Source organism: Pelophylax lessonae (assembly GCF_965119305.1).
Source record: "Pelophylax lessonae genome assembly, chromosome: 7".
NCBI lineage: Eukaryota > Metazoa > Chordata > Amphibia > Anura > Ranidae > Pelophylax > Pelophylax lessonae.
The window spans coordinates 89053968-89080898 of NC_138774.1; the positions used below are offsets into that span (position 1 = coordinate 89053968).

The following is a 26931-nucleotide window of genomic DNA, read 5'->3' on the forward strand; positions in this document are numbered from 1 at the left end:
GACAACCTGATAAAGTTCATTATAACACATAAAAAAATACATATGAAAAACACCTAGAGGTTGATTTACTTGAATTGGAGAGTGCACATTCTGGTGCAGCTGTGCATGGTAGCCAGTCAGCTTCTAACTTCAGCTTGTTCAAATAAATCAAATTTTGAGCATCCCCTGGAACTAAAATGTCATTTTTGGTGAGATACTCTCAAAGGGAAATCATGTCTAAGGGCCAGTTCACACCATAGAAACGCAGTCCAAGTGCATTCCGGATGCTTTTCTGCATGATAATTTTTGATGCGTTCCAGTGCGTTTCCCCCCCCCTCTTTTTTCTTAATGTTAAATAAGGACATGTGCGTTCCAGTGCGTTTTTGGTGCATTTAAGTGCGTTTAAGTGCATACCGGTGCATTTTACCACATTGCCAGTACAGTCCAGTGCAGAAAAAACACACCATGTTCTACTTTTTTTTCTGGAACTGGAACGCCCTGCAACTGACTGCACTGGTGTGAACTATGCCATTGAAAAAAATACATAACCTACTATCCATGCATTTTTGATGCAGAAAAAATGCACTGGACTGCATGTGGTGTGAACTGGCCCTAAAGGATTGCACCCTGCAGCTTTCCTCATTAGAGCCCTGCAGGTGCAGCAGCTGATTGATAATTATAAAACCACTCCCATATAGATTAAAGCTGGATACACACTATACAACTTTTTTGGTAGATTTCCTTTAGATTTACCTTCAACTATGTAGTGCAAGGGCCTGCCTGATTGCATATAGATTGAAAGTGTTTAGGTTTGACCTCATATTATATGGTTTTGGTAAATCTAAAGGAAAAAATCTAAAGAAAATTGTATAGTGTGTATCCAGCTTTACTGGGAACATGGACACAGACAAACAGCGATTTCCTCAGAATAACAAAAGTTAATCCCTGCAATGTACAGAGATCACCCAGAGGGGAATGTTTTTTTTCTCAACAAAAGTGGAGTTATTTTTTAAGCTTTGACAAAAAAAAAAGAAAAAAAACTGAAAGCTGATTGGTTTTATGCAGAGCTGCATCAGGTTTTGCACTCTCCAGTTTTAGTAAATCAGCCCCAATGTTTGTTTTGACTTGGGATTATATCCGGTAAACCGTTGCTCTATCAAATAAGTTTCACACTTCTTGGTAAAGTTGTCATGGTTTTTAAGATATCAATTCTCTTTGCTCATCTGAGTGCCAAAAACTTGAACTCTTTGAGTATTCCTATCAATGCCTAATGGTTTGTTAGGTTTGAGCAGTTAGCAGACTGGAGCTCTGAGGAAGGGGAGTCTGTCCCCTGAAACGCGTCAGCTCTCCAATCGGGTTTGATCCTTTAATAGGCACTTGTTGTCCGGCTAAAGCATTTGTCATTTACGCCTTGTGAATATATCTGTCTGTGAGTATTCATTTGTCTTGTGTGTTGCAATAAATTTGTCTATGGTAATGCACAGGGTGTTAACACCCTCCTCTGTGTTTTTTGCAGTTAGCATGTATCTAATTAGCATGTATCAGTTGAACACAATGCAACCCCAGGTTTAAAACCATGGTTTGCACTTTGCTGATCAAATAACATGAAACAGCCACAGGGAATGATATTTAAAGTGGAACATTAGTCAGAAAATTAAGTTCTACTAAATGACTTCATGCTGGTCCCTTTTGCAGGTATAGCTATGTTTACTGTTTAAAATCCAGTAAGACACGGTCTCACCCTGCTCTGCACATGCTCAGTTGCTCTCCATTTTTAGGCACTGACAAATTTGTAGAGGCCAATTTGCTGACAGCCTTTAAACCTTCCTATCATTTAGAGCCAACAAAGCTGCTTCTGTTTGATCTGCAACTTCCATGGTGTTACATATGTGATAAGTTATGACACCAGACATTTGATGGCTTGAGAATTTGGTTGAGGACACAAGCAGCAAAATCCTGCCATTTTGAAACTGTTAAATCGATGGGTTTAATTCCGCTTTATGATTTACCTTTGTTTAGGGACTTTGGGCTTCAGCAAAATGGCAGCCTCCAGCAAGAAGAAACAGGAACAATGCTGAAGGCAATTTACAGCACACACAAAATTTGGTAGCATAATTATTATTGTGGAATCCTTGCTAAAGAACATTATTTTTGTAAGTTGTTATGGGTAAAGTTCTGCTTTAAAGAGTCAGGACACCAAAGTGATATTTCAGTTATAGGTAGAACCTGGTCAGCCACTTGATTCTTAACTGTGTTGGATAATGCAACAGCAACCTGTTCCTGTCTCTATCTTACATAATATAGGATACAAAGACAAAGTCTAAAAGGAAGAGTGATTATGCCTTATAATGTCTACAGCAGATGTGTAGACCTGGAAAGTCAAGCACAAAGATCTCATCATTAGTTCTGACAGTTATAGCAGAGGGAGATTTGTGGCTCATCTATCCAGCCTCCTGAAGAAGTGGCCATCTCTGTATTTTAAAATGCATTGATGTTGTATTTATGTACAACCCATATCTAATAAATATCCACTGTCATAAAGAAACAGTTTCCGAGTACATACTTTAATGACGAGTGACTTTGCTAATGTAATTTCCCATTGCTTTGAGATCTTTCTTTATCTATCAAGGTACACTGCCTTGAAAAAGTATTCATTCCACATTTTATCACGTTGCAACCAAAAACGTAAATGTATTTTATTTGGATTTTTTGTGATAGACCAACACAAAGTGGCACATAATTGTGAAGTTGAAGGAAAATTATAAATAGTTTTCAACATTTTTTACAAATAAAGATGTGAAAAGTGTGGGTGCATTTGTATTCAGCCCCCCCAAGTCAATACTTTGTAGAACCACCTTTTGCTGCAATTACAGCTGCAATTCTTTTTGGGGTATGTCTCCATTGTCTCCAATGTCTATCAGCTTTGCACATCTAGAGAGTGAAGTTTTTGCCCAATCTTCTTTTCGAAATAGCTCAAGCTCTGTCAGATTGGATGGAGAGCTTTTTGAACAGCAATTTTCAAGTCTTGCTACAGATTCTCAATTGGATTTAGGTCTGGACTTTGACTGGGCCATTCTAACACATGAATATGCTTTCATCTGAACCATTCCATTGTAGCTCTGGCTGTATGTTCTGCTGGAAGGTGAACCTCCGCCCCAGTCTCAAATCTTTTGCAGACTCTAACAGATTTTCTTCTAAGATTGTCCTGTGTTTGGCTCAATACATCTTCCCATCTACTCTGACCAGCTTCCCTGTCCCTGTTAAAGAAAAGCATCTCCGCAACATGATGCTGCCAGCACCGAGTTTAATGGTGGGGATGGTGTGTTCAGGGTCATGTGCAGTCAGTTTTCCGCCACACATAGCATTTTGCTTTTAGGCCAAAAAGTGACATTTTGGTCTCCTCATTTTGTGTCCCCTCCATGGCTTCTCACAAACTGAAACGGGACTTCTTATGGCTTTCTTTCAACAATGGATTTCTTCGTGGCACTCTTCCATAAACGCCAGATTTGTGGAGTGCACGACTAATAGTTGTCCTGTGGACAGATTCTCCCACCTGAGCTGTGGATCTCTGTAGCTCCTTCAGAGTTACCATGGGCCTCTTGGCTGCTTCTCTGATCAATGCTCTTCCTACCCAGCCTGTCAGTTTAGATGGACAGCCATGTCTTGGCAGGTTTGTAGTTGTGCCATATTCTTTCCATTTTTGGATGATGGATTGAACAATGCTCCGTGAGAAGTTAAAAGTTTGGGATAATTTTTTATAACCTTATCCCTGACCTGTCTGGTGTGTTCCTTGGCCTTCATGATGCTGTTTGTTAACAAAGGTTCTCTAACAAACCTCTGAGGGCTTCACAAAACAGCTTTAATTATTACACACAGGTAGTCTCTATCTACTAATTAGGTGACTTCTGAAGGCAATTGGTTCCACTAGATTTTAGTTAGGGGTATCAGAGTAAAGGGGGCTCAATACAGATGCACGCCACACTTTTTAGATACGTATTTGTAGAAAATTGTGAAAGCCATTTATAATTTTCCTTCCACTTCACAATTATGTGCCACTTTGTGTTGTCTATCACATAAAATCCCAATAAAATACATTTAACGCTTTTGGTTGTAACATGACAAAATGTGGAAAATTTAAAGGGGTATGAATACCTTTTCACGGCACTGTATTAGGGTTTTGAGAAGCTGTCAGGTGGTTTTGAGCCAGTATAAGCCTGTTCAACAGAAACGGGATGACATTCGGCATGTGTGTACAGCAGTCTGTATGACAGAAGCCAGCAAAGAGTGCTGACTGGTTGATTCTGGTGGGGGGTAGTTCCACTGTCAGAATACAATAGCTCAGCAACGAGTTTGCTGTACTAACAAAGCATAGTTAGTACAGCGGGTTCCTCCTTTTTTTCTCATTCAGCCTGCAGGGTTCAACGAAAAAAAAAAAAAAAAACCTGTCATTGTGTACCAGGCTTACATCTCCAGCATCCACTAAAACTCAAATTCTGTATCAGGTTGGGGTGGTCCGATCCTTTAACTCAGGGGTGTCAAACCGAATTTCATTGCGGGCCACACAAGCATTATGGTTATGCTCAAAGAGCCGGCTGTGTCTGTAAGACTAGACACATTTATTCAGGGCTTTTTTTTCTCAGAGAATAGGTGCAGGAACTCAACCACGACCCCCACTGAATTGCATCAAACTATGGGTGTGGCCAAATTGCACAGTGGGAGGTTCTTAAAGGGGCTCTAAAATGCCAGGAGTGAAGTATGTGCGGAGTTCAGAGATGGGCAATGTATATAGTGCAGGGTCCGGGAGTGTACTACGTACAGAGCGCAGGGTCCAGGGGTGCACTACGTACAGAGTGCAGGGCCTAGGGGTGCACTACGTACAGAGTGCAGAGTCCAGGGGGGCACTACGTACAGAGTGCAGAGTCCAGGGGTGCACTATGTACAGAGTGTAGAGTCTAGGGGTGTACAATGTACAGAGTGCAGAGTCCAGGGGTGCACTACGTACAGAGTGCAGGGCCCAGGAGTGTACTACGTACAGAGTGTAGAGTCCAGGGGTGTACAACATACAGAGTGCAGAGTTCAGGGGTGCACTACGTACAGAGTGCAGGGCCCAGGAGTGTACTACGTACAGAGTGTAGAGTCCAGGGGTGTACTATGTACAGAGTGCAGAGTCCAGGGGTGTACTACGTGCAGAGTGCAGGGCCCAGGGGTGCACTACATACAGAGTGCAGAGTCCAGAGGTGTACTACGTACAGAGTGCAGGGTCCAGGGGTGTACTACGTACAGAGTGCAGGGTCCAGGGGTGTACTACGTACAGATCGCAGAGTCCAGGGGTGTACTACATACAGGGTGCAGAGTTCAGGGGTGTACTACGTACAGAGTGCAGAGTCCAGTGCAAAGTTCACAGGCGCACTACATACAGAGTTCAGGTGTGCGCTGCGTACAGAGTGCAGTATTAAGGAGTGTGCTACATACAGAGTGCAGGGTTTAGGGGTGTGCTGTGCACAGTGTGCAGGAATGAGCTTTCTTTCACAGGCTGTTCACATCTCTCTTCCACCCCTTCCCCTGGGTGCGAGGGCCACAAGAAATGGCCTGGAGGGCCGGATTCGGCCCTCAGGCCTTGTGTTTGACACATGTGCTTTAACTCCTCTTGAGATCAAGTACGCTATTTTTGGAAAATGGAAAACATTTTTTTTTTTACATATTATATGAATGAGAACTAACAAATCTTTGCTTTAAGAGATTTTCCACAATCAGCACAGGGGATAACATTCCTCCTTTTTTCTCCCAAGAGTGGATCTTCCCTCTCCAAAACCTCTTTTGAAAAATCTTTAACCACAAAGGCTACCATGATTTCATACACGTGATATCACTTTGTTTTTATAACAAAAGTTTAATAAAAAAAAGTCACATCATTCATTATCTATATCAACAAAGATAGAGGTTGAAGACCACAATCAAGATCACAATCAATAAAGAATCTCCTTTGATAAAGGTGTGAAGTCTTCCTCATAGGCAACACAATAGGATGGTCCTTTAGCTGACTGACATCCTACAGTAATTTTCTGAAATAGGGCTTCATAATGTCTCTACTTCATATTTGTCTACGACGGTAAACAAGCTGTAGAAAAAGAGAAACACAAAGAAAATGTTTAAAAATAAACATGCAGATACATTCTAGAGAAGCCAATCAACCTATCAATCATTTTTGGGTAGTGAAGGGAACTGTAAGCACATATCCAGGCAATTTTTTTAAATAGTTTTGAATAAAGTTGGGAAACATTGGAACCATTGTTTGTTTTTTCTGGAAATACATTTTCCCCTCATTTCCTGTCAAGGTGACAACAGTTTTACCAGACAGGAAGTGAGGGGAAAGTTGTAACACAGATAGCAATACAAAGTTGACAGGGGTCTTACAGCAGTAACAAATGCAAACCAAAAATTGAATATATTGCAGCTTACCAATCACTGGATGTGGTGGCTGCATTTGTTTTCATAATTTGACTTTTTCACTCTGTTTTCACCTGTTGATTGGGCCAGTAGCACACTTCCTGTATTAGAATGTCTCCACTCAGGATGAATGAGCACAGGGGGCCCAGCAGACAGCAGCATTGTCAGTTTGGGAGGAGTGTAATGCCTCGTACACACGCAACGATTATCGGCCGACCGATCATCCGACTTTTGTCCAGAGTGGTGTTTTGTTGGTTGGAATGTGCCTAGACTGCACACGAGTTTTCTCGGCCAACAAAAATCTACTTCAGAAGTGATGTCATGTGCTGGTTTACTTTCCGTGTGTTTTTCTTCTCTGAGCATGCCCAGTCTTGCTTATAAGATTTTTGTCTGCCGAAATCTGTACTGACTGACGGAAAATCGGCCATTGTGTTGACGGCCAACAAAAATTTTATAGCCTGCACACCAGATTTTATTCGGCCGAAAAGTCAGAGTCGGTTGTCGGAAGCATCATACTAACAAGCCGAAAGTCGGCCGATCGGACGTTGGCCGAAAATTCCTGGCCAATAATCGATGCGTGTGTACGAGGCATAAGGTGTACTAGCAGATTTAGATACACTAACAAATTGAAGCCAAACTGCTCACACTTTATAATCAGTTACAGCAAACTTTTTTTTTTCCTTTTTGGATAGAGAGTTTACATTAGTAAATAAAAGCTGATCATTGAAAGCTCCCCTGTCAGTGTTAAAAATTTCATATAATCCCTGTAAACTGATACATCGGGAGGAGAGCTTGTTTTGAAAAACAGATTTACTGGTTGGATCATCAGCTGAATATAAAGGAAAGAAAGCCTAAAAAATAAAACTACCATGCTGCCCATGACACCTTACCCCTAGTAATAGCAACTAAAAGAAGACCAGCATGCTCATTGCAGGTTGCGGTTGAAGTGTTTTTCCGGAGCGTTTTGCAGTGTCTCTTGCATTTTTGAATATGCGTTTTTGATGCCTTTTGCGGGTTTGTTTTTGGCTAATAGTAAAGTATGACAGTTCTTTTCACGTGTTACCACTTTGATGCGACTTTACACTCTCTGGCACTCAAGTAGCATCAAAGTCACATCAAAGTAGTGCAGGAACCTTTATGTGCCCAAAGTTGCATGTTTGAGTTCGTGTTAAGGGCTAGGGATAGGGTTAAATGTTAACCCTTACCCCTAACATCTAACCCTAGTTGTTAACCCTAACCCTAAAATGCGACTTCGGACACATAAAGGTTTCTGCTCTACTTTGATGTGTCTTTGATGCTACTTAACCACTTAAGCCTCGGAGGATTTGGCTGCTCAAAGACCAGGCCCTATTTTGCGATTCGGCACTGCGGGACTTTAACGCACAATTGCGTGGTCGTGCCCAAATGAAATTGTTGACCTTTTTTTCCCCACAAACAGAGCTTTCTTTTGGTGGTATTTGATCACCTGTGCGATTTTTACTTTTTGCGCTATAAACAAAAAGATAGCGACAATTTTTTATATGAAATTCTCAAAAAAAAATTTAAAAATCAAAATTTTTAAACATTGTAGGCCAATTTGTTTTCTGCTACATATTTTTGGCAAAAAAATTGCAATAAGCGTATTTTGATTGGTTTGCGCAAAAGTTATTGCGTTTACTAACTATGGGAAAGATTTATGTCATTTTTATTGTTTTTCCTTTTAAAGTAGTAATGGCGGCGATCTGCAATTTTCTTTGCGGGATGGCGACATTGCGGCGGACAGATTGGACCACTGATTGACATTTTTGGGAGTACCAGTGACATTACTACAGTAATCAGTGCTATAAATATGCACTGTTACTGTAAAAATTACACTGGCAGGGAAGGGGTTAACTTTACTGGTGATGAAGGGGTTAAGTATGTCCCTAGGGGCGTGATTCTAACTGTTGGCGCTAAATAAATCCTATATAATAATAATATACAGAAATGGTTAAGGACCGCTATCATCTTTTTTTTTTCTGTCTGCATGAAACTCCCTTTCATTCCTCCAAGAAACACAACAGAAAAATAAAACATTTTAAACAGAGAAAAATCTACTCTTAGACAGTTGAAGAATAGTGTTGAGCGAACACGGACTGTATTATTCGGGTTCGTACCGAATAATTGGATTTTTGTTACCCGAACATGGACCCGAAAACTTTACTGTATGTTCGGGTTTAAAATCCGTGTTTCGGTAATTCTATTTCCTGTTTTGTATGTAATGGCGCGCTTTTAATGGCGGGCTTTCAACAGCCAATCAACAAGCGTTTAACTGATGTGCGCCATCACAGCCATGCCTACTAATGTATTAGCAGCTGTGATTGGCCATCTGAAGCATGTGACCCATGTCTTTATAAGTTCGAGAGACCCAGGGCGGTGCATCATTCTGCTGTAGTTTAGGGAGAGAGCACACATCATACGTGCTGGCTGCTGATTAGGGACAGACAGTGAAAAATTGTGCCCGAAAAGAATGCAGGGACAGGTCGGAGTGTAGGCAGGGAAAGTTATTTGAACATTTTAGGGACAGGCTGGAGAGATTAGGCAGGGACAGTCTACATCGATTTTGCTGTGTGGGGGGTGGTGCAGTGAACGATCTTTTTGAGCATTTTAGGCACAGGCTGGAGAGATTAGGCAGGGACAGTCTACATCGATTTTGCTGTGTGGGGGGTGGTGCAGTGAACAATCTTTTTGCCCTCACTTGAGCCCACTGAGGAGGAGGAGGGAGAAAAAAATCTATTTTTATCAGTCTGTTGTGTGCAGCGTTCAGCTATATTTTACTACAGATTGCTGTTCTAATCTGCTATTTAAAAATTACAAATTTAAAGAGGAATTTTTTTAAGAGCACTTGCCATGCTCTTAACTACATTTTGCTGCCATTTGCAGCACTCTAGCCCTTTCCATTGGTGTTTTAGAGCCATTTTAGTGCCTGAAAGTTCGGGTCTCCATTGACTTCAATGGGGTTCGGTGTCCGGGTAAAGTTCGGAAAAAGTCCGGGACATGGACCCGGACTTTTTTTTCAAGTTTGGCCGAACCCGATGAACACGGACATCCAAGTGTCCGCTCAACTCTATTGAAGAAGTATTCCCTCCTGTTCTTGAGATAACTCTAACATTTTGTATTTTGTATTTTCTTTTCTGCCACAGAAAAAATGGTGACCACGTTAAATAAAGAGGATAAAACTTCCCAGCGGGGACACAGAAAGCAATAAAATCTACAGAGGTTTTAACATTTCCTCAGATTCCTGAAATATTGCCAAGAGATAAAATGTAACTTACTATGAATGCAAAGGCTAGGAGCATCATGAGGAGCACAGAACCCACCAGAGCCAGAAGGACAATCGCCCACAAAGGAATGTGATTGTAGTCTGTGTTTGAAGGAAACAGAGATAACTGTCACAACTCAGCACCTTCATGTTTTCAGTTGTTGAATCTACTGTATAGTATTACAATATATCCTAAACCTATGTTTAGAGAAAGAAGGACACATTTTAGCATTAAAATAATAATTTTGATGATCTGCTGTTTCTGTGCCTCCACTATATCAGAAATGTCCAAAAGGAACTCTCGGTATCTAAAATGCACTTATGCTTTTCCTATGCAAGGCAAAGTAACAGGTTGTGTATGGCACAGGTGCATAAATTTAAATGTGCATGTGGACCTTGTATGAAAAAAAAAAGCTTTATCACTTGCAGGGCTGGCCCAAGACATTGTGCTGCCTGGGTCCAAGAATAACATGCTGCCCCCCCCCCCCAAAAAAAAATAAAAATCACGCCCAACAAAAGGCCCCCAGATTAATTATTTAATATAAATATAACCTTTAGAAAATATTATGTATACTGTTATCTTCTTCCATAACTCACCACCAGAATAGTCCACCAAACACCCAATGTCTGTCCTCAGTTCTCCTGTAACTCCTGTGCCTGCAGTGCCCATCACCCTAGAAGATCCAGCCTGCCCTGCGTGAGATGGAGTGCACTGATATCTGAGGTCGTTGCGCACACCCCAATCACATGAGGGATGTTCCCCAGAGGAGACCCTCTGCCTCCTCCTACTCATCAGTTTGCACTACGGGCAGCAGTATTAGATGGGGAAATGCCAACCGTAACACTCTTGGGAGTCAATTTGCTGCCCCTCACTAAGTGCTGCCTGGGTCCAATGGACCCAGTGGGACCCATGGTAGGGCCGGCCCTGATCACTTGTTTCTCCTCAAGAGTAGTAGGCTAGAGAGAGATTCAGTCTGCACCAGGAACAAGCTGAGACTGGGAGCTGACTAAACAGTGTGTCTAAAGATTTTTTTATTGTGGAATTGTGTTCTAATTATCTCTGCAAGGGTTTATTTTTTATAATTATTTTGTTCTGTGAACAAATAAAAGCAGGAAAGAAGCCTTAAAAGGCAACCTGACATGTGGACTGGCTCCTAACAAATGCTCGATTTGATGCTGATCCATAATTGGTGGAGCAATGCAAATTGCAAAAAATGGATCACTCTACCTGTAGATGATGGGTACCCCGCTGAGATTAGGCTATTTTGTGCTAAAATGTGGTACTGCAAGACCCAGCACTTTGAGTGTGGCAGAAAGTATTGACCTGCGGACATTGAAGGGACAGTGTAGTCTGTAGACCTGCTGTGTATATCCAGTGGAGAAACCCAGAAAGCTCTGAGATTCTGTTGAGAACAGATTGAAATGTCCTGCTGTGTTAATACTTTGTGCATAACCATATAAAGTGGTGTTTTTGTGAGTGGTTAAAATTCCTGACTTTGCAGTATGGAGGACATGATAAAAGAGCTATTGCCACCCAGCAAAAAGCTTATTAGAATAAACTTGCTAATCACCCACAAGCCAATGCCAAACAGCAAGAAGCCAACAGGTTACTGTCCACCTGGCCAGCCCCCAGAAGCATATGGGGACTCGGGTTGCAGCTCTGGCCTTGGCAGCACAGAAGGTCCATAGACTCTAAATTAGGTGGCACAACAACTTGTAGCTTGAAGACTCTGGTATCAACCAAGGTCATCCTAGTGTAAGCCTCTACTTGCAGAAAATGAAGCCATTGGATGACATCATCTCAAAATTTTTGGACAGATGAACGTGAGTCTGACACAAAGAGCAATGGGTTTTGGCTGCTGACCCCTTTTGTTTCCAAGGTACCTCAGAAAGCCAACTTGAACCGGGCCATGGAGGATTCCAATGACTATGAAGAATTTAAAGCTGAAATTCTCCAACACCTGAGGGTTACGACTTGTGACTATGCTCAACGATAACACCACTGAACCTATCACCCTTTTCAGAGATGCATTCTTTTAAAGAAATGGCTGTGTCATGTTTCACATGCTTCCTCACATATTTCCTCTACCCCTAGCCTCAGCAAGCAGTTAATTTTGGCAGTACAAGGATACCTTTTACAAGAATTCAGGAGTTTAGCTTAAAAAGTGTGGGGCTGTGTACGCAGGCATGTGGGTAACTCAGTTAACACACTGCCACTCAAAACTGAAATATTTTAATTATGAACTGACCCTTTAAAAGAAAATCAATAAAAGCTTGACAATTTTCACTGGGGAAATGCATGGTGCAGTTTGGAATTTGAAATAGCCCCTATCCCAACAGAGGAACTTGATTACCCTAACATTTGCAAGCATCATCGGAAACTGGTTCAACATCTTGCTAATGTGTTTTGGAACCACTGAAAGATGGAGTACCTTTCTAGCCTTCATCGCAGTAAATGGCAAACTAGCAAGCCCAACCTACAAGTGGGGGATATAGTTAATGGTCGCACTTTATTCCGTTGTTCTTCCCTTCCCTATTGTTTTGCAGATGTTCCTGAAAAATAATCTTCATTTGGTTATATTTGGACTTGGACTAAAGTTTATTAATAATAGAAATCATAGATTTCGACAGGGAGTGTCATGTTTCACATGCTTTGTGATATGCCTTTAAATGTTAAAAGTATTATAGTATACAATCTGTATAGATAGCTCCACCCCTTTGTTCATTTTTCTCAGTAATGCATCTCAGCCTCATGTCTCTTGGAGTAGATCACATTATGATCTTTTGACCTATCTGATGTTCATAATTGTAAGATCCTCACAGCTAATGGATTAAACTTCACAAGATGTTCAAAGTGTCGTCTGTATCGAATCACTGTCTGCTAATTCAGCTAAGATTATGGGTTATCACTATCTCATCACAACTGTAAGTTACAGAGATCACACTTTTAATGCTTAGATTGGGAAGGAATAACAGGCTGGAACCTGAAAGTCTCATAGTTGCCCAAATTGTGAAGGGGATTACAATGGATAATTGTCTGTGGGCCCTAAAATAAAACCTAAAATCCACCATGACATGTGCGTAAGGATTGGCTTTAGCCTACATGTCTCTGCCAAGAAACGACACCTCTGATGCATTTTGCCCTGCCCACTGGGGTTACATAGTTACATAGCTAGTCAAAAGACATAAGTCCATCTAGTTTAATCAATAAAAAAAACAAAAAAAAAAAACAAAACAACAACAACAATACAATATCATATACACAATTATTTACCCACATCCAGAGGAAGGTAAAACATCCCAGAAAAGCATGATCTAATTTGCTACAGCAGGGGAAAAAAATTCCTTCCTGATCCCCCGAGAGACAATTGGATATTCCCTGGATCAACTTTACCTATAAATGTTAGTAATTAGTTATATTATGTTTATTTAGGAAAGAATCCAGGCATTTTTTTAAAGCAATTTACTGAGCTGGCTAGAACCACCCCTGGAGGGAGTCTATTCCACATTTTGACAGCTCTTACTGTGAATTTCACAGCTCTTACTCTTACAGTTTCTTGGAGAAGACATGTAGGCTGAAGCCAATCCTTACTTACGCCTTACTGCACATACCGCTTTGGATGGGCACATACGGCCTGCACCCCTTCACCTGTGGATCATGGATAGAGTATTTCTGGCTTTGAGTGGAGTTCAAAGCGAAGCTTAATGTGATTGTAAAACTCAGTTTTATTTAAAAAAAAATAACAAACATGTTGTACTTACCTGCTCTGTGCAGTTTGTTTTGCACATAGCAGCCCAGATCCTACTCTTTTCGGGTCCCTCTTCAGCTCTCCTGGCCCCTCCCTTACTTTGAGTGCCCCCACAGCAAGCAGCTTGCTATGGGGGCACCCAAACCAAGTCACAGCTCCGTGTATCTATTCAGACACGGAGCTGCCATTCAAACCACGCCCCCTCTCTCTCCTCATTGGCTAATTGACTTTGATTGACAGCAGTGGGAGCCAATGGAGCCACTGCTGTGTCTTAGCTAGTGAGGAGGGGAGTCCTGGACGGCTGACACAGTTGTGGACATCGCTGAACCAAGAGGGGGGCTCAGGTAAGTATTGGGGGGGGGGCTGAGGAGGGCTGCTGCACACAGAAGGTTTTTTTTAATCTTAATGCATAGAATGCATTAGGATAAAAAACCTTCTGACTTTACAACCCCTTTAAGCGCACAGTGTGGGCTTTAATGTTTCTATATGTATTTTAATTTGCGGATAAATAAATGCAGGAAAGAAGCCCTAAAATTTAATCTGACATGGGGACTAGCTTATTACAAATGTTCTACTTGATATTGCTCAATACAATATATGGGGAAGGAGAAACAGCAGAAGCAGCCAGTCAGCTGTAGCGCAGTGCTCATGTGCCAACAAGTGACCTGTAATAGGGGAGAATGCAGAGTGATAGAGATATAAGCTTACTCTGCTGCTTCTTTTTTCACTGTACAGTCAGAGGCTTGAGGAGGAAGAAGGCCTGCAAGTGTCACTGCAGGAGAGAAAAATCAGGTCTCCTGTCCTGTGGACTGAGCTGTGAAATCTCAGGAATGGATGGGCAGAAATATGCATTCTTGTGCATGTATTTAGTCTGCGTATTTAGCTGTTTGCCTAGATTTCAGCTTCATGTTTTACTTCAAACTGCTTGCCGCCAAATCCAATACCTGTATGTCATTTGACTTCAAGTGGTTGTACTGTATTGATGCCTGCAGCAGCAGGCATCACCCTGCTACCATTTTTAAGAGCTGACGGTTGGCTCTCTTGTAATAACAACCAATGCTGCTAAGCAGCTGCTCGGTTGTTATTGTAAGTAGCGGGAGGGTACTCCCCCCTCTCCTGCTTCCCACTGGGAGACCCGAGCAACCACCCGACACATCCGCCGGCTACCTGGAGACCCGAACAAAGGCTTTGATCGAGTCTCGGATATGGTAACCCAGAAGCGATGTCATGACATCACTTCCAGATTACTGGCATCCTAAAGGCGCCAGTTTGAAAAAAATCAAAAGCGTTCAAAAATGCAGATCTTGCTGTTTTGAATGCTTTTAATTGCAAAGGAGGGATTTGGAGTCTTATAGACCCCAGATCACTCCATAAAGAGTACCTATAACGTGCTTTAAAAATTAAAGCAACAGTATAAAAATAAAAAATAATAGTGTAAATTAATAGTTAAAAAAAAATTATTAAAGTGCCCCGTCCCCCTGTGCTAGTGCGCAAAGGCGAATGCTTGCGTTGGTCCCGAACGCATGCAATCCGCGATTGTTCAAAACATGTGAGATATCACCACGAACATCAGATCATGGGCAGTGTTTCTAGCACTAGACCTCCTCTGTACATCTGACAGCATCGCTTATTGATAGTAAAATTTACGTAGTTTGTCGCAGTTGTGTGGGTATCTATTTACTCAACGTGACATCATCTTTTATATTTTACAAAAATTGGGTTATGTATTGTGTTTTTTTAGCATTAAAATGTAAAAAAAGTATATTTTTTTCCCCAAAAACTGCGTTTGCAAAACTGCTGGGCAAATACCGTGTGACATAAAAATGGCAAAACTCACCAATCTATTCTCTAGAGCCTCTGCTTTAAAAAAATATAACATGTTTGGGGGTTTTAATAAATTTTCTAGAAAAAAAAATAACAGATTTTCAAAAGAAAGTGCCAGAAAATGCCTGTTATTCAACTGGTTAAACACACAGGTTCATTTTGATGCCATGATACATCCAATACTTTTCTAGTAATATTTTTTATACTTACTCTCTCCATCACAGAGTGATCCTGTAAGACAGAAAAAGGAAAAAAAAAAGATTATGTTTTTCTGATTTTCAAGTGTTTTATTTGGTGGTAATAATATACATTCATTATCAGCGTCAGTATGGTGTCTGTTCCACAGAAATTATATTCTACTGGATTGAAACTTTAGAGCTGAACTTCCTTGAAGATTCTTAGAACTCTCAGACACTCCAACAGTGAGACCAAATTGTGAGAATTTCTATCCTTTCACCCATGCCATGTACTCTCACTTCTCTCGCTGCAGAAAGACATAGGTGAATGTTCTGCTTCACAGTGACCAAGAAAAGAAGATGCTATCAGTGGGACTGTTAATGTGATTTTAAAGCTAAACTCCGGGATTTTTGGAAAAAAATATCCTTGCAGTAGGACACCATCCACATTGCAAGGGTTGATTTATCATAAAGTCTAGGGGTACATGGATAAGCTGGAATACTTTCTTTATTCGTTGCATGATTCCGACACTCTTCCCTTCTCTCCAGTGCTCCAGGTTGTGGGCAGGCCAGTGCCATCCTCCTGTACATAATAGGACTGCTGTACCTGCATTATACGTGACGATGCCGGAGCACCAAATATAGGAGGCTTTGGGGGTCACACAGCATGGTGGATGCCTGATGGAGTGAGGAATTAGGTAAGTATTACAGCTTATTCCTCTATCGCTAGACTCAGCAAGCAGTTAATATTGGCAGTACAAGGATACCTTTTACAAAAATCCAGGAGTTTAGCTTTAAAAGTGTGTGGCTCAATTAACTGGCTGCTTCTCAAAACTGAAATATTTTAATTATGAACTGACCCTTTAAAAGAAAATAATTAAAAGCTTGTCAATTTTCACTGTGGAATTGCATGCTGCACATTGGGAGGCTGTAGTGCTATTCATTCCCAATGGCACCCCCAGGGGAGCACTGGGCCAGGGGGCAGGGGGGCAATTGCCCCCCTGGGCTGCTCTGATGCCCTGTAAAAAGTCTGCACCGCTTCTGTCACAGACATGCCTAAAGGATTCCTGGTGAAGAGAAGTTAAAAGTCCCTGCTGCTGACCTACTGAGTGCGGGTAGAAGACAAGGACAGAGCACAGCCCCCCCCCCCACCCAGCATGGATGGTGTAAACTGTTTCTGAGCCAAGGCCAGTTCCAAGCCCCACTGGAGAATCTCTTCCCCAGGCAGCCCCGACCGAGCTGTCCAAGCTCCTCCAAACTGCCCCTGCTGGCCAGGTCATGAACCTGTATTCGGGTGGTGAGTAGAGAGTACCTGGAGTGGAGCTTCAGCCTGGAATGGGGGTCAGGAGGAAGCTGGGAAGAGAGGGAGTGGGAGGGGGCCGAGTCACTGCAATGCGGGCCTCTGATTTGTACTTGCCTCCTGGGACGAAACTTTCCAGTCAGCCCCTGGGCACCCCAACACGCTTTGCCAATGGGCGTGTGTTTCAGTGCACCAGAAATATGGAGGTAGTGCAGCACTGTGCATTGTGATGCACTGCATTAGTAAAGAAGAGTACATGCAGCTTTGTTGGCGTGTTTTGGTGCAAGAGGCAGCCTATTCAAATGAATGGCTACTCTAATGCACAGTAACTCATGTTAATGAGCAACGTAACGCACGTCAGCATGGCGTAATGCGCGTAGATGATTCAGCTGATGACAAGCTATCTATAATGGCTTTGGGCCTGTTTTATCTATTTTTTTAATGTTCACAAACAACCACTCTATATTTTTTTTAAAATAGAAAATAATTATTTCACAAGCAAACATTTAAAGTGATTGTAAAGAATTTTTTTTTTTTTTTTTAAACAAACCTTATACTTACCTGCACTGTCCAATGGTTTTGCACAAAGCAGCCCTGAGCCTCCTCTTCTGGGGACCCCTGCCAGCACTCCTGGCTCCTTCTGCCTTCTGAGTAACCCCCCCTAGAAAGTTGCTTGCTGGGGGGGGGAGGGTGACTTGTGTGGGCTCAATCCCAAGCCGCACTGTGTGCATTTATTAACACACACAGTGCCGCTTGGCCCCGCCTCCTGCTCCTCTGTCTCAGTGGATTTGATTGACAGCAGCAGGAGCCATTGCTGCTGAGTCCATTGAGAAGGGAGAGAGAGAGAGAGCAGTGCCACTGCTCTCAGGCACATCACTGGATCAAGATTAGGCTCAGGTAAATATTTAGGGGGGCATGGAGGAGCTGCACCTAAAATGTTTTGGACCTTAATGCAGAGAATGCATTAAGTCAGGGGTGTCAAACTCAATTTCATTGCGGGCCTGCATCAGCATTATGGTTGCCCTTAAAGGGCTGGTTATATCTTTAAGATGTCCAAAGCACCCAATGCCCCCTTACACTCTTACATCAGATGTCAAGAGCCCCCCACTATCAGAGGTCAAGAGTCGCCAACTATCCCTCACAATGCACCCCCTTACTTTGTGCTGCTACCAGGAAGAATCTGCGGGTGGATCTGGGAAGACGAAAGTGCAGGGTCTGGAGGAGGATCAGAGGAAGGCTGGAATCAGCTTCCTGGAGTCTGCTGAATGCTGAGACTAGGGGAGGCAGAGACAAAGTGGTGCTGCAGCTGCACAGAGAGGTGAAGGAACCATAGGAAGAGTTCTGTCTTCCTCTCTGCTACAGACTGCTGAGACAGGGGTTGCAGAGACAAGCCTCTCTGCAGCTGCCCAGAAAAATGCATGATCTGGAAAAGGAGTTCTGTCCTGTCCTCCTCTCTGCTGTTGACTATTGAGACAAGGTGGAGGCAGAGACGAGGGGGGTGCCGCCACAGCAGGAGAGGTGCAAGAGCCACGTTAAATGACCTGGGGGGCCACATTTGGCCCGCGGGCCTTGTGTTTGACACATGTGAATTAAGGTAAAAAAACATTAGCCTTTACAACCACTTTACTTTACAGGCTGCACCCATGACATTGTTATCTCATATAAAATAGCTGTTTATAATAGCTTTTAAAAAATTAGGTATTTACCAGTGCTTGGGTTCCAGCACTGTCTTCCCACAGCTGCTTTTTCTTACCGCTGCCGGTACCCCAGTGCCACTTTGTTTGGTACAGGGGCTGGCTGTGGCCCAGGAGGCTGTGGGAGGTGATTGGGTGGGGCAAGGGATGCCAGCCTCACCTAGATGACTCTCCTCCCAAAAAGCAAAAGAAGCACGTGTGTAGGGCACTAGGGGTAAGGGGGCACCACAACATTTTTTCCCCCTAAACTATTATACTCTTAACGTCTATACTGCCACAGCTATTGCTCTTATCTGTTATTTTCGACTTTAAATAGCATTATTAACACATCCTTTTCTTTGGCATGAGCGACTAAAGTCAGAGCCCACTAAGACTACTGGTAACACACGCTTTACATGTCCTACTGTGGTGCGTTACAGTGCTATCCTTCCGCCTAACCCAAAATCACTACTACGTCCTATAGTGACATAAAGGTCAGCAGGAGGAACCGCAGAGTGCATGGGGAAGTGCAGGACATCAACACTCCCAAAGTGTTCGTTTCTGTCGAGACCTCAATCAAAGATTCCTCTTCATCATGCGGACAAAAGAAGGGGTGAGTATTTACTATTTTCTTTGCTGAGACATCCGCTTCATTTATGTGACAGCGTCCCTTTAAGACCCAGAAGGCTGAAATTTGCAGTTAATCTCTTTAAAATGTGAACAATGCCATACACATACTTAAGGTAAGGCATCACCCACATGTTTTTGGAAGACAGGTTTTATGCTATCTAGAGTTAGTCAATCCTTAGTGCCAGTACATGACTATGCATCAATCTCATTTGAATCTGTACAGCAGCATTCCATACATAATTTATCAACTACACATTGCTAAGGAAATCAGGAATGAAATCAGGCCTTGCCCACACTCAGTAAGGAAGATTCTAAAGTAATTGGAATGAAAATACCTTATATTCCTCATAATCTAGAACTAACTAGAACTAATCTCTTTGGAGGCTGAAAAACACAACCACCCGATGGTCTTAAAAGATGCCAACTGATAAACTTATTGGGCGGAGCAAATTTGGTGTTAAAAAAAAAAAAAGCTAATAATCTGATAGGATCTAGTGACCGTTTTCTTAGTGATTTCACTATTTGCTGGTAAAACAAAATTGATTTTTTTTTACATTTGAAACAGCTACTACTGCAGTGTAATATTTGCAAGCATATTTGAATTTCAATATGGACATATTCTGACTGGCGGATATAGGATGATACTCATTATAGTTCTTTGTGCTACGTATCACAAATATACATACAAATAATAGACATAACTCTTCCTATTAAACTAATTATAGAACCTTCTCATCCCGAAATCATCTAGATACCATAACATTTCTGTGTACTATGGTAAAATATCAGTATTATGGATAAGACACTTACCTGTGATCTGAAGGAAGAGGAGAAGCAGAATCGCAGCAAGATTAGACATTGCGCAAGTATTGTTATTTCAGTAAACACAGATTTACACTGCCAGCAGTTTACATATGAGTTTTTATATGAGCTATGTAAGTCACACCTACTTCATTTTTATTACAGGAACCAGTATGTGCCATGCCCTTAATTAACCCAGTAATAAAGAGGGTGGCATTTGACATCTATATGAGACTTGAATGCTTAAAACTGTGGTTCAGTTAGAGTTGATACCTGTATATACAACTTATCTTAGAGCTGGCATTATTATAAATTATTGTGAGCTGAACTAGAGATAGGCAAAAGTTCGGCCATTTGGCGAACACCCAAACACCCGAGTGGCCCACAATGCACTGCGCAGCACAATGCATTCTAAGTGAAAAGCTAGTTGTTAAAGAGTGGCTTTCCCACTGACAGCTGAATGAGAAAAAAAAAATAAAATTGCAGACAATAGAAAAATTTAGAAAAAAAAAACAGTGTCCGCCCCCCCCCCCCCCAATCCATACTAGGCTCTTTGGGTCTGGTATGGATTTTGAGAGGAACCCCCAAATAAATTTATTTAAAAAAAGGGTCCCTCTACATTCCATACCAGACCCTTATCCAAACAGGCAGCCTGACAGGTTAGGAAAGGGGGGCAAGCGTGTGGCTCCCCCCTCCTTAACCATACTAGACCAAATGCCCTCAACATGGGGGGTGCTTTGGAGCGGGGGGACTCTTCCCCACAACCCTGGGCTGTTGTTGTGGGGGTCTGCAGCCCCCCCCGGGGTTCCAGACCCCCCAAAGTAAATGAGTATAGGGTACATTGTACCCCTACCCACTTACCCAAAACGTGTAAAAAATTTATAAAGACAGGAGGCAGTTTTTGTCCCCTCAATATAGATGCGCCGACACCACAGAATCAGAATAAATAAAAAAAAAGAGCTCCATCTGTGACGAAGGCTAACCGCCCACTGCAGGCTCCGCCGTTTGAAAGTTCTTATATAGGTAAGGGGCGGGGCCATCTGGCAATGTCACCTGGTGGCACCGGCCCCTTGTGACATTGCCGACTCAGCATGCACTGGTCAATGATGTCACGTGGGGGCAGAGCCCCCCTGCCCCAAAGCACCTCCCTATGTTGAGGGCATGTGGCCTGGTAAGGCTGGGGGGGGGGGGGTCACCTGCCATGCTGCATGCACCTGAAGGATCTGCTATGGATTGGGGGGGACTATGCTGATTTTTTGACATTCTTGTGTTGCCGTGAATGGTATTGTGTTGCCGGCGGTTTAAATGTTGTTTTCTTTTTTCTTTATAAATGTCAGTTTTGCTGCAGCAGTTCTTATACATAGTACAGATGCACCACTTTTCAGGCAGACTAAGGGGACCCCCAGGCACTATATTTAAAGGAATTTTTCATTTTTATTGTTTCACTTTAGGCATCATTAAAATCACTGCTCCTGTAAAAAGGATATTTCAAAAAAAAAAAAAAATGTTTACATTGATACATGCCCCCAAGCACAGTACCCAGACCCCCATATCCCTTTTATGGCCAATAACTTGCATATAAGCCTTCAAAGTGGGGACTTTTGATTTTTTAAATTCGGGTCCACAGACTTTAATGGGGTTCGGGTCCGAACTTTTGCGATGTTTGAGAGTTCTGGTGCGAACTGAACAGGGGGGTGTTCGTCCCATCTCTAAGCCAAACGTACCTGTGTTTAGTTTGGGGCAGGTTCAGTGAACATTACTAAAGTTCGGGTTCTGAATCTGAACCCCATTAAAGTCAATAGGACCAGAATGTTAAAAACATGTGCACGCCCAAAATATTTATTTTGTTTTGTTTCGGATGCATCCGTTCATTGAAAAACTTTGTTTCATCACATTGGTCTGGCTGAATTTGAAAAGTTCTGCAATTTTCCAGAAGATTGCTATATATTCAATATATTATTGAATCGCACGGATTATATTTGGAAGGGTTTTCAATTTTTGGACGCTTGTACAACCCACCATGAGCTGATTGAGCAATATCAACTGGCGTCATGTGCATCTGAATTAACGAATGGAAAAAATTCTGATCCATTTATTTTCAGAATATGAATTATTGAACGAATTCCAAAATTGAGGCAATTTCCCAATGGGCCCGAACTACTATCGCATCATGTGACGTCATTCTAATAAAAGGTAGGAAAAAAATGCATGTTTTGTTTTTTTTTTATACATTTTTTTCGGATTTGTTACTATGACTGTTCGGAGATTCATATACAGTACGTCTGATTCTCGGAAAATGACATTTTCATCCGAAAAAGGAATTAAACAAAACAAAGTGCACACTAGAGATGGCCTTGCGGTTCGCGGCGAATTTAGCTTGTTCGTGAATTTGCAAAAAGGCAGACTTTTGCGGATGTTCACGGCGGCCATATTAGTTTACATTGGGGAGAACTTTGACCCATGACACAGCCGTCAGGTGGAACGGGACAGCCAATTGAAACATTTCAGCACATGGACATGCCCCCTACGTTATAAATAGACCAGAGCTGTCGGCCATTTCACATTCTGCTTTTTGTCAGCGTAGGGAGAGGTCTGCTGTGTTCATCAGGGAGAGATTGCCAGTGACACAAATAGCTCTGTTAAGATCCACAAAAGTCCTTTTCAGGGCTGGTATTTGGTATAGGTCTACTACAGTCTCTTTTCAGTTTAGGGACAGGTAAGCTGTGTTCATCAGGGAGAGATTGCCAGTGACACAAATCACCCTGTTAAGATCCACAAAAGTCCTTTTAAGGGCTGGTATTTGGCATAGGTCTGCAGTCTCTTTTCAGTTTAGGGACAGGTATGCTGTGTTCATCAGGGACAAATCGGCTGCAGTCTCTTTTCAGTGTAGGGCTGTGTTCATCAGGGACAGAGATTGCCAGTGACACAAATCACTCTGTTAAGGTCCACAAAAGTAATTGTAAGGGCTACTATTTGGTATAGGTGCGCAGTGCACTATATAGGGGTGTAATCCACATATAATATACTTTGTAATATAGAAAGCATATTATAGTGGATTTGTATTGTGCCTGTGCAGCATTGTGACTGGTGTGTTGAGCTTTGCTGCAGCAATACTACATACAGTGACAAAAGCACTTTTAATGTATTATAACTGGTGTGATAGACCAGTGGCCCCCCAATACCACATATTGAAGTGGGGTGTTATTTAACAGTATACTTTTCGAAGAGTGTATTGTAGTCCTGCAAAAATGTGGCCTCTTTTGCTGCGTTAACCGTGCTATACACAGTGACAACAGTTACTGGCCAATTATTTGTAGAACTGGTGTGATAAAACTGTGGCCCCCCAATACCACATATTCAAGTGGGTTGTTATCTGAGTATACTTTCATAAGTGTATTTGTGTCCTGCAACAATATTGCCTCTTTTGCTGTGTTAACTCTAATACACACAGTGCCAAACTCCCTGGCCAATTTTTTGAACAATTGGTGTGATAAGCCAGTGGCCCCCTCAATACCACATATTGAAGTGGGGTGTCATCTGAGTATACTTTCATAAGTGTATTTGTGTCCTGCAACAATATTGCCTCTTTTGCTGTGTTAACTCTGATACACACAGTGCCAAACTCCCTGGCCAATTTTTTGAACAACTGGTGTGATAGGCCAGTGGCCCCCCAATGCCTCATATTGAAGTGGGGTGTCATCTGAGTATACTTTCATAAGTGTATTTGTGTCCTGCAACAATATTGCCTCTTCTGCTGTGTTAACTCTGCTACACACAGTGTCAAACTCCCTGGCCAATTTTTTGAACAACTGGTGTGATAAACCAGTGGCCCCCCAATATCACATATTGAAGTGGGGTGTTATTTAACAGTATACTTTTCTAAGAGTGTATTTTAGTCCTGCAAAAATGTGGCCTCTTTTGCTGTGTTAACTGTGCTACACACAGTAACAACAGTTACTGGCCAATTACTTGTAGAACTGGTGTGAAAACATGTGGCCCCCAATACCACAGATTGAAGCGGGGTGTTATATACCTTTTTCCAGATATACTGCGATCCATGGCTCATTCAGCCTTCCTCTTCTGCACCCTCCTCATCCTCTCTATCTGCACCCTCTTCACTCTCTGCTGTGTACACCCCCAAAGACACCACCACAAACACCACCACCTTCCCTCCGCTTGAGTCACTGGAATCCATCACAAGACATTTGCGATGCGCAGCCATTCTTGGCATCGGATCAGGAAGAGGATGTAGCAACAGCCGCCACTCAGCAGTCTGACGACAGTACCCAGATCAGCCCAAGGAGGTTGGTCCCTGCTGTTGCTGCCTACTCCGAGATCTCGAATGTTCAGAGGGAGAGATGAACTAGCAGATAGGGAGGAGAAGCAGGCGGAACTTGCATTGCACAAGAGGTACAAAGCAGACTGCAAATGTATCAGGAGCGAGCCATCAACCCTGTACAGTCACATCTGGCGCTCCCAGGACGCAAGCACATGGCTCCGCAGTGTGGGCTTTTTTTTTTTAATGTGTGGGCTTTTTTTAATGTGTCCATTGCTGACAACAGTGTTGCCATCTGCAGCCTTTGCAGTCAACGCATAAGTCGCGGTAAGCCCAACACTCAACTAGGGACGACCGCCTTAAGAAGGCACCTGAACTCCCATCACCAAGCCCAGTGGGAGCAACACCGTCAGAACCCACAAAGCCAAACTCCAGGCTCTCACCGTCCAGCCTCTTCTCTTTCTCCTCTCTCCTCACATTTGTCCTCCACTCCACCTTCCATGATGCCGTTGTCACGTTGTTCTGGAACAGGCAGGCTTCTGTGGTCCAATTGTTGGAGCCTAAAAAAATGATAACGCCGGATAACCCTCTTGCCCAACGTTTGACTGCTGGCTTGTCGGAACTGATAGCCCGCCAACTACTTCCATATCAACTGGTGGACTTGGAGGCTTTTCGTATATTTGTGGTCATTGGAACACCACAATGGATGGCCCCAGGCAGGAAATATTTCTCGCAGAAGGGCATTCCAGAGCTATATGGCCATGTTCAGCGTGAATATATCTCTGGCACACAGTGTCGGTGCCAAGATATATCTGACCACAGTTACATGGTCTAGCAAACACGGGCAGGGAAGGTATATCACTTTTACTGCCCACTGGGTGAACCTTCTGACGGCCGTCAAGCATGTAACTCATGGCACCTGTGTGGATTTGGTTGTACCGCCACGAATTGCATGCAGGCCTGCCTCTTCTTCTCCTCCTCCATCCTCCCTCTCCTCCTCGGCTGACTCCTCCTTTTCCACTGCTACCGTCTCTTCCGCTGCGCCACCCAAGATCTCCAGAACCTATTCCACATGCCAGGTGAGACGTTGCCATGCTGTGCTGCGTCTGTTGTGCCTGGAAGCCAAGAGCCACACTGGTCATGCATTCCTTTCAGCTTTGCATTCACAGGCAGATCAGTGGCTAACACTGCTCAATTTGACAGTTGGTAAAGTGGTGTGCGACAACGGTGCCAATCTGCTGAACGCGCTGAAACAGGGCAAAATAACACACGTTCCATGCATGGCACACGTCCTGAACTTGGTCGTGCAGCGATTGGTTGCCAAATACCCTGGGGTCCAGGACGTCTTGCGGAAGCCAGGAAAATCTCGGGCCATTTCAGAAGATCTTACACAGCCATGGCTCGCCTTGCTGACATTCAGCGGCGACACAACCTGCCCGTCAGGTGTCTTATTTGTGACTGCCCGATGTGATGGAACTCTACGTTGCATATGCTTAATAGGCTGCTCCAGCAGAAATGTGCAGTTAACGACTACCTGTATGAACTCTGCGGCAGGACAGGTTCTGGGGAGCTTGGGTTTTTTTCACCTCGCCAGTGGCTGCTCATGCAGACTTCTGCGGCCATTCGATGAGATCACCAAACTGGTCAGTCATGGCCAGGGCGCCATCAGTGATATCGTACCTTACACCTTTTTTCTGAAGCGTGCATTGCGTCGTGTCATTGATCAAGCCGAGGAGCAGGAGCAGGAAAATGAGGAAGTCGCAATGTTGGATGAATTCCCAGTGGGTGCTACTCCATCTGAGACAAGTCAACAACAGGAGTCTGAAGAGGAGTCAGAGGAGGATGGTGCCGGGGCGGATGAGGAGGAGCAAAAAGAGCATGCTTTAAACCTTTCTGGGATCCCTGGTGTTATCCGTGGATGGGGGGAGGAGATGAGGACGACATTATCCTGGATGATGAGCTGGAAGCAGGCCACTACACTGCTTCCAGTTTAGTGCGAATGGGGGCCTTCATGGTCCAGTGTTTTAAGGGGAACCCCCATATAAAAAGCATAAAGGGCAAGGACCAGTACTGGGTGGCTTAGTACTTAGACCCCCGGTACAAACCAAAAATGGAGGAAATGTTACCAGCATCACAGAGGGCGGTCAGAATGCAGCACTTCCAGGCCTTGCTGCGAGAAAAGCTGCATTCTGCTTTGCGTGCACTGGCAGAGGAATTTCCAGTCACAGAGAGACAGTTGTGAGCAGCAATCCAACAGCGCCTGCAAGAAGAACGCCTAGACCGACATGTGTCCAACTACATTGGGTTAACGGCCGATGTGGATGCTCTAAGGAGTGATGAACCCCTGGACTACTGGGTTGGCAGGCTTGACCTCTGGCCAGAGCTTGCACAATTTGCAATGGAACTGTTGGCTTGCTCCCCGTCCAGTGTCCTGTCCGAAAGGACGTTCAGCGCAGCAGGGGGGATCGTGACCGATGAGCACACTCGCCTAGAAATTTTTAAATATCTCAATGGGGATCTCAGCTTAGAAAAAAAGCTGTTCAGTCGAAGGGATTGCATGAGGACTCAAGGGCATACAATGCGATTAGAGGAGAAGCGTTTTAACCTCAGGCAACGTGGGGGGTTCTTTACTGTTAGGGCTACAAGATTGTGGAATTCTCTACCACAAGAGGTGGTTTCTGCGGGTAGTATTGTGGCTTTCAAAAGACTCTTAGACGTACATCTCAAGGATCAGAACATTCAGGGCTATGTGAGATGATTACAGCCACACACACCTACACAGGTTGAACTGGATGG

The 26931-nt window shown here is 43.2% G+C and overlaps 1 long non-coding RNA gene across 1 annotated transcript; it reads right to left on the bottom strand.

Annotated features, from left to right (window-relative positions):
* Window positions 1-5770: 5770 nt before the first annotated feature.
* On the bottom strand, window positions 5771-19938 carry LOC309559313. The gene is made up of 4 exons (XR_014225458.1): window positions 19869-19938; window positions 15490-15510; window positions 9720-9808; window positions 5771-6097 (listed from the first exon to the last, which is right to left on the bottom strand). It is a non-coding gene; the product is annotated as an uncharacterized lncRNA (long non-coding RNA).
* Window positions 19939-26931: the final 6993 nt, after the last annotated feature.